Genomic DNA, 6,682 nt, shown 5'->3' with positions numbered 1-6,682 from the left:
GTAACTGTGTCCCTTAGTGAGTGAATTTAAGATGCAGATTCCCAGGCACTACCCCAGAGATTATCAGTAGGCTTGAGGTTCCCCCTGAGGAATCTGTATTTTTAGAAAACCCCTCTGGAGTTTTGAAGCAGGTGACCCAAGGAACTCACTTTGAGAAACACCTTGTATCACCTCTCCCTGTGTGATCTCCCCACTCCTAGGGATTAGTCACCCATTTATACTGATGACTCAAAATGCTATCGCCCAGCTCCCTACACCCACTTGGCAACTGAGCATCCCTATCTGAATATTTCATAGGAATCTTAAACTCAACAGTTCAAAATTGAACTCATTTTCTCCCCACACCTGGCATATATAGAATAAAGCCCAAATTCTTTGACTTGGCATCCAAGACCCTGCCTCTGTCTTCAGCCCCATCCCTGACCACTGCCTGGGCCTTTTTCTCCATGTTTAGCAACATTCTGACTTCTTGCAGATCCTGGACACACATGTCTTTCTATATATTGTCCCCTGGGCAGAATTCATGCTGCTGGACTCAGACACCAATCTTCCCCTACCTATAAACATACTCCTTGCTATTTGTCCCTCTGTGCCATCTTTTGACCACGTGCACCCTTTAATTGCTGTACTCACTATACTGTATTATACTCTTTACCTGGCAGTTTTGAACTTGAGCTCCTTGATAGCAGGGAAGGGGGCTCTGTGCCTTATTCTTTTTTTACTCTCACCTCTTACATAGAGTCTAACACATAGTAAGCAATCACCGAACATTTGATGAACTGAATTTCTTGGTGAAAAAGAAAGGAAGGAAGGAAGAGAGAAACAAAGGAAGAGAGAAAGAAATGAAGAGAGAAAGAGAGAGAAAGGAAGAGAGAAGCTTGACCTGGAAAGTTGAAGGGAAATTCTAGAAGTGCTTTGTTATGAAAAGGGAGGGGATTGATTCAAGTAGGATGAAGGGATTAACAGCGTCTAACTAATGTTTGTCTAGAGATCAACCAGGGGAGGGGTTGAAAAGGGGCACTCGATTTGGCACCCAGGAATTCACAGCAGAGTCGGCCCTGCCAGCCCTCGGCCATGGTCAGTCTCCCTCTGGGGGTTGCCACAGAGGGGCAGTCTTACTTTCATGCCGGGGGAGGAGACTTCATGACACAATTTTTGCACAGCACAAAAATGCTCAATCCCACTGATTAATCACGGAGCTAGGTTTAACTTGGCTTAACAGGACCCTTGGCTTTTTAAAAGAGCTCTCCTGTGTCCACTCTCTTTTCTACATCCACTCCTGAGCTAGTGGCTTCTCTCTGTGCCCTGTCTTCTTAGTTTGTCCAAGTTCAGCCTGGACTGCATGTCAGGCAAACCAAGCTATTACCCATCTCCCCTCATCACAAACATTTCCCTGTGGAGCTGGATTGCTTCTTTTTCTCCTCAGATCTGCCCTAACCTACCATGCCTGAAACCCCCAACACAAATACCCTGTCTTCTGTGTGTCTACATCACACCTTCTTTTACATTCATAGGCTGATTATGGTTTGGGGTGTTTTTTGTTTGTTGTTAGTTTTCTTCTCTTTTCTGCTGAATGTTGTTCCCTCTCTCTGCCTTTCCTGAATCCCTGTTCAGGTGTCTGATCATTTTTCTTCTAGGAGCAGAAGTGGAAAATGAATGATGTTTCCCTATTCCTCTGATCTTGTAATTCCTTCAAGGCTGCCATTTCCACAATCAGATTCCCTTCACCCTGCCAAGCCTCACTTTACCCTTTGCCCTTAAAGCCACAGCTCCTGTTTTTCCTGGTTTGAGTGCAGAGTCCAGGCTTTCACATCCTCTGTGGTATATCACCCTGCCTCTGAAGGTTTTGTTTCAGCAAAACATCAGTTCTGTGCAAAATGTCTCATTTAAGACAATCAAACATTTTAAAGCAGAAATATGAAGTAATTTCTTTAAAAAAAATTATTTATATATTTTATTTTTGGCTGTGCTGGGTCTTCGTTGCTGCCTGAGGCTTTTCTCTAATTCCGGTGCTCAGGTTTCTCACTGCAGTGGCTTCTCTTGTGGAGCACAGGCTCCAGGGCTCTGGCTTCAGCAGTTGCAGCATATGGGCTCAGCAGTTGTGACTCCCGGGCTCTAGAGCAGAGACTCAATAGTTGTAGCACAGGGGCTTAGTTGCTCCTTGGCACTGGGATCTCCCCAGATCAGGGATCAGATCCATGGTCTCCTGCATTGGCAGGTGGATTCTTTACCACTGAGTCACCAGGGAAGCCCAGTAATGTCTTAAGAATAACTAAAGCAAATATAGGCTTGTATTGGGACTTGTTAAGGAACATAGTCATAAAAAAGAGGAAAAGAGAGAAGAAATCATGTGTAGAAGAGGTAGAAAGATGCGGAGAAAAAGAAGATGAGACAGATACACCGCCAAAGAGGCAGAGGGAAACACACAAAGAACCAGAGGCCAAAAGAGAGGCGTGATCTGAAAAGAATACGGAAAAGTGAATCGCTTCCCTCCCACGCAGGGGCCACATCCTCAAAGACAAAGCCACAGGCTCCCACCCAGAAATAAGGACCAGGAAGGAAAACGGGAGTAACACAGCAAGTCTGAATGAGGGACAGCCGGCACAAGCATCGGACAGCGAACACCCTGAAAAGAAGAACAGGATGTGCACACCTGAATACACACACCTCAAAGAGAAATGTCTCCATCTTGTGGCCTCGAGGATAGTGTGATGCTGTGCATTTTCACAACTACAGGCACAAACAAAGAAAAGACCTTTTGTCACTGGTTCTGTGAGCAAGATGAACTTGAAATGAGGTCCAAGCTTACTAACCCCTGAGAAAGATCGTGCCATTTTGTAGAAAGGCAAATGAAGAGAGAACTGCTGTAGAGGATTACTATGTCCTTTCCAGTTCTCTTGCCTTTGCTTATGCTTCTCAAGTGTACCGAAGTTAAGTGGTCTTTCGGCAAACTAGAGTTCTCTGTAGTGTAAAATATTGGATTTGTTAAAGGAGCTAATATTTGTTAACTTCTTAGGTGGCTCAAATGGTAAAGAATTTGCCTGCAATGCAGGAGACCTGGGTTCGATCCTTGGGTTAGGAAGATCCCCTGGAGAAGGGAATGGTTATCCACTCCAGTGTGCTTGCCTGGGAAATCCCCGGAGGAGCCTGGTAGGCTACAGCCCATGGAGTCGCAAAGGATCAGACAGGACTGAGTAACTAACACTAGAACACTGTTGAGGGGCTCATGTGTTTATTAAATAAGCAAAATACAATGCCTACTGTCTCTAAACCAATCATGCTAGCTCCTGGCCCTATCTCAGGTCTCACCCCAGAACTTGGGTCTTGCTCTGGGTCTGGAATGCTATCTAGTACCCTCTCCTGGCATCTCCCTGACACTTCTGCCCTCGTCCCGTCTCCACCTATCAAACATTGCACATTCTTTTCAGCTGAATTAAGAACCCTACATTTGCCCCATAATTAGTCTCACGAAAGGCACTCATGTCACTCTTGTTGTTCAGTCCTTTGGACTCCCCCCACCTGCGTCTCGTGTGACCTCCGATTAGCACGGCTGACCTCACCTCCCTTTGCAGTGGTTTCTGCCCTGGGATGTCAAGGGACTGTGCATCAAGGTTGTCCTGCTTCTTCCCTGCTCTCTCCTGCTCTTTCCTCTCTTCGTCTTTCAAATGCTGGTGCCCTGTAGGCCTCCGTCTCATACTCTCTCCCTTCCAGATCTCATGCTGCCCCTCAGTGGCATTTCACTGTGTGGTTTATATCCCACTCTCACCTGATTGCAGTCACTGGAGAGAAGAGAAACAGGTAAGTGGGCTCAACTTGCCAGTTCATGAAAACATACCTGCTGCTGCTGCTAACTCACTTCAGTCGTGTCCGACTCTGTGCGACCCCATAGATGGCAGCCCACCAGGCTCCGCCATCCCTGGGATTCTCCAGGCAAGAATACTGGAGTGGGCTGCCATTTCCTTCTCCAGTGCATGAAAGGGAAAAGTGAAAGTGAAGTCACTCAGTCGTGTCCAACTCTTAGCGACCCCATGGACTGTAGCCTACCAGGCTCCTCCATCCATGGGATTTCCCAGGCAAGAGTACTGGAGTGGGGTGCCATTGCCGTCTCCGAAAACATACCTAAGTCCATTCAAAGAACATCTCCCCACCTACGCGATGCCAAGTATGCTGGCTCAGCTGACCATCTTCTGCTGAAGTTGTGTATCATGTGGTTCAGCTTTGGTCACAGTGACTGAAAAGCAGGTAGGGGTGGGAGCGGGCCTTGTCTATTTGGCTCCATCTTCTTCTCCTTTTATGGAACTCCAGTTCCACCCTCATTTCCTCCCTCCTGTGGGAAGGAAGCTGCCCTCAAGATGTTTCTACTGGGCACAAGTGATCTTTCTTCACTTTAATTCACCTCCTAGGGGGTGTATATTAGCTTGCTTGGACTGCTACACTGCAGGCAGCTTTAACAATGGAAATTAATTTTCTCACAGTTCTGGAGGCTCTGAGATCAAAGCGTTGAACAGGGTTGGTTTCTTCTAAGACCCCTCTTCTTGGCTTGCAGAGGGCCTCCTTTTCCGTGTCTTCAAGTGATCTTTCCTCTATATGTCTCTGTCCTAATTCCCTTTTTAGAAGGACCCCAGTTATACTGGATTAGGGTCCACCCACATGACCTTCCTTTAACTCAGTTACTTCTTTAAAGACCCCTCCATCTCCAAATATAGTCACCATCTGAGGCACTCGGTTGTTAGGATTTTAACATATGAATTTTGGGAGGACAGAGGAGGCATTCCAGAGAGTGAGACTGCCTAGAGTCACTCGTGGCTAGACAGCAGCTGGGACGAAGTTAGAAGCAACTACTAAACATGGATCAGTGCAAGCTCTGAGCCGAGGGACATGCAAACAAGTGTGTCATGGACCTTGCCCCAGGATGCTGCCAATCCAGTTGTGGGGACAGGGTGCTGATACAGAAAAGAAGAGTCAGCCATGTAGACTGGAGTGTGCAGAGCACAACAGAGTGTGTGTAACAGGCAGGAACTGTGCTTCCTGGAAGAAGAAGAGATAAACATCAGCTGGATTGGTCACAGGGAGGTTTTCATGATACTAATAACCACCTTTTATGGAACTCTGCTATCTATCAGCCCTTTGTACACATTTTATCTCTAATCTAATCCCACCCCAGGGGCCTTGGGGAGGACTGTACAAAATAAGTTACACCAAGTTCTTGGCATTGTGCTTGGCATAAGGGAGCATGCAATAAATGACAGCTAATAATTCATCGAACAAATATTTGTGCAGTACCTGCCATGTGTCAGGCAATGTGCTCATTGCTGGGGATAGAACGTCAGCCAAGATGGTCTCTGACCCGTTGAGCTTACGGTTTACGTGCATTATCCAGTATGGTAGCCACTAGCCATATGTTGGCTATTAAAATTAACTAAAATGAAAAATTCAGTTCTTCAGTCACACCAGCCATATTTCATGCACTCCGCAGCCACCAAGGGTTATATTTCCATTCCTGCAGAAAGTTCTATTAGGTAATACTGAAAAGGGATGAGAGATAAAACCTGTATGGTAAAGGTCATGATAGAGACTTATAGGTAGCATGGAGGAACATTATAATTATTACTATTTGTGTTATAATCAAGATGTGGAAACTGAAGCTCCGAGAGGATAAACTATTTGATCAAATTAACACAGCTACTAAGTGGAAAAGCTGGGATTGGAACCCAGGCCTGTCTTAATCTCATGCTCCCCCAGGGTGTTTTGTGGAGGAAATGATTCAGGCACAGGTAGAGTCTGATTAAAGACAGAAGATGGAGAAGCCATCCTTGGTGGGGAAGTAGCAGCTTGGACAAAGGCACAGATGGGCAAGGCTGGCAGAGGACCAGGTGGAAACCAGTCTGGCTGGAGAGGCAGTGACTTGCTGAACTCAACTCATGTGCTTAGAAAAGTAAGTCAGAGCCTGCCTGCCTTGATTAAGAGCCAAGAAGCAAGGAAATTCAGCCCTGAGCAGAGGTTGACTCTTTGAAGGATGTTAGCAGGAGCATGACGTGGTCAGAGCTGTGTATTTTGAAGGCGGAAGTACTTAGGGTAAACTGGGCTGTGACCTATAGATGACAGGGGGATAGAAGGAAGGGATGAATGATGGTATGAAGCAAAAAACCCAAGAGTGGGAACCAAGAGCTTAACCCCAAGACTGATTGATTAATTGATTGATTTTACTTTCTCCCTTTTTTAAAATTTTAATTTTATTGGAGTATAGTTAATTTACAATGTGTTAGTTTCAGGTGTACAGCAAAATAATTCAGTTATATATATATATATATATATATACACACACATATTCATTCTTTTTCAGATTCTTTTCTCATATAGGTTATCACAGATTATTGGGTAGAGTTCCCTGTGTTATACAGTACGTCCTTGTTGGTTATCTTATATATAGTTGTGTGTATATGTCCATTTCAAGCTCCTGACTTATCCCTCCCCTCCACTCCCCCACTACCTTTCCCCTTTGGTAATCATAAGTTTCTTTTCAATATCTGTAAGTCTGTTTCTTTCTTTGTAAATAACTTCATCTATATCATTTAAAAAATTAGATTCCACATGAGTGATATCATGTGATATTTGTCCTTCTCTCTCTGACTTACTTCACTTAGTATGATAATGTCTAGATCCATCCATGTTGCTGCAAATG

Source organism: Giraffa tippelskirchi, chromosome 10 (assembly GCF_054371585.1).
Source record: "Giraffa tippelskirchi isolate mGirTip1 chromosome 10, T2T-mGirTip1v1.2.pri, whole genome shotgun sequence".
NCBI classification, from domain to species: domain Eukaryota; kingdom Metazoa; phylum Chordata; class Mammalia; order Artiodactyla; family Giraffidae; genus Giraffa; species Giraffa tippelskirchi.
The sequence above is the reverse complement of the archived record's forward strand: the minus strand, read 5'-3'. Positions refer to the sequence as shown.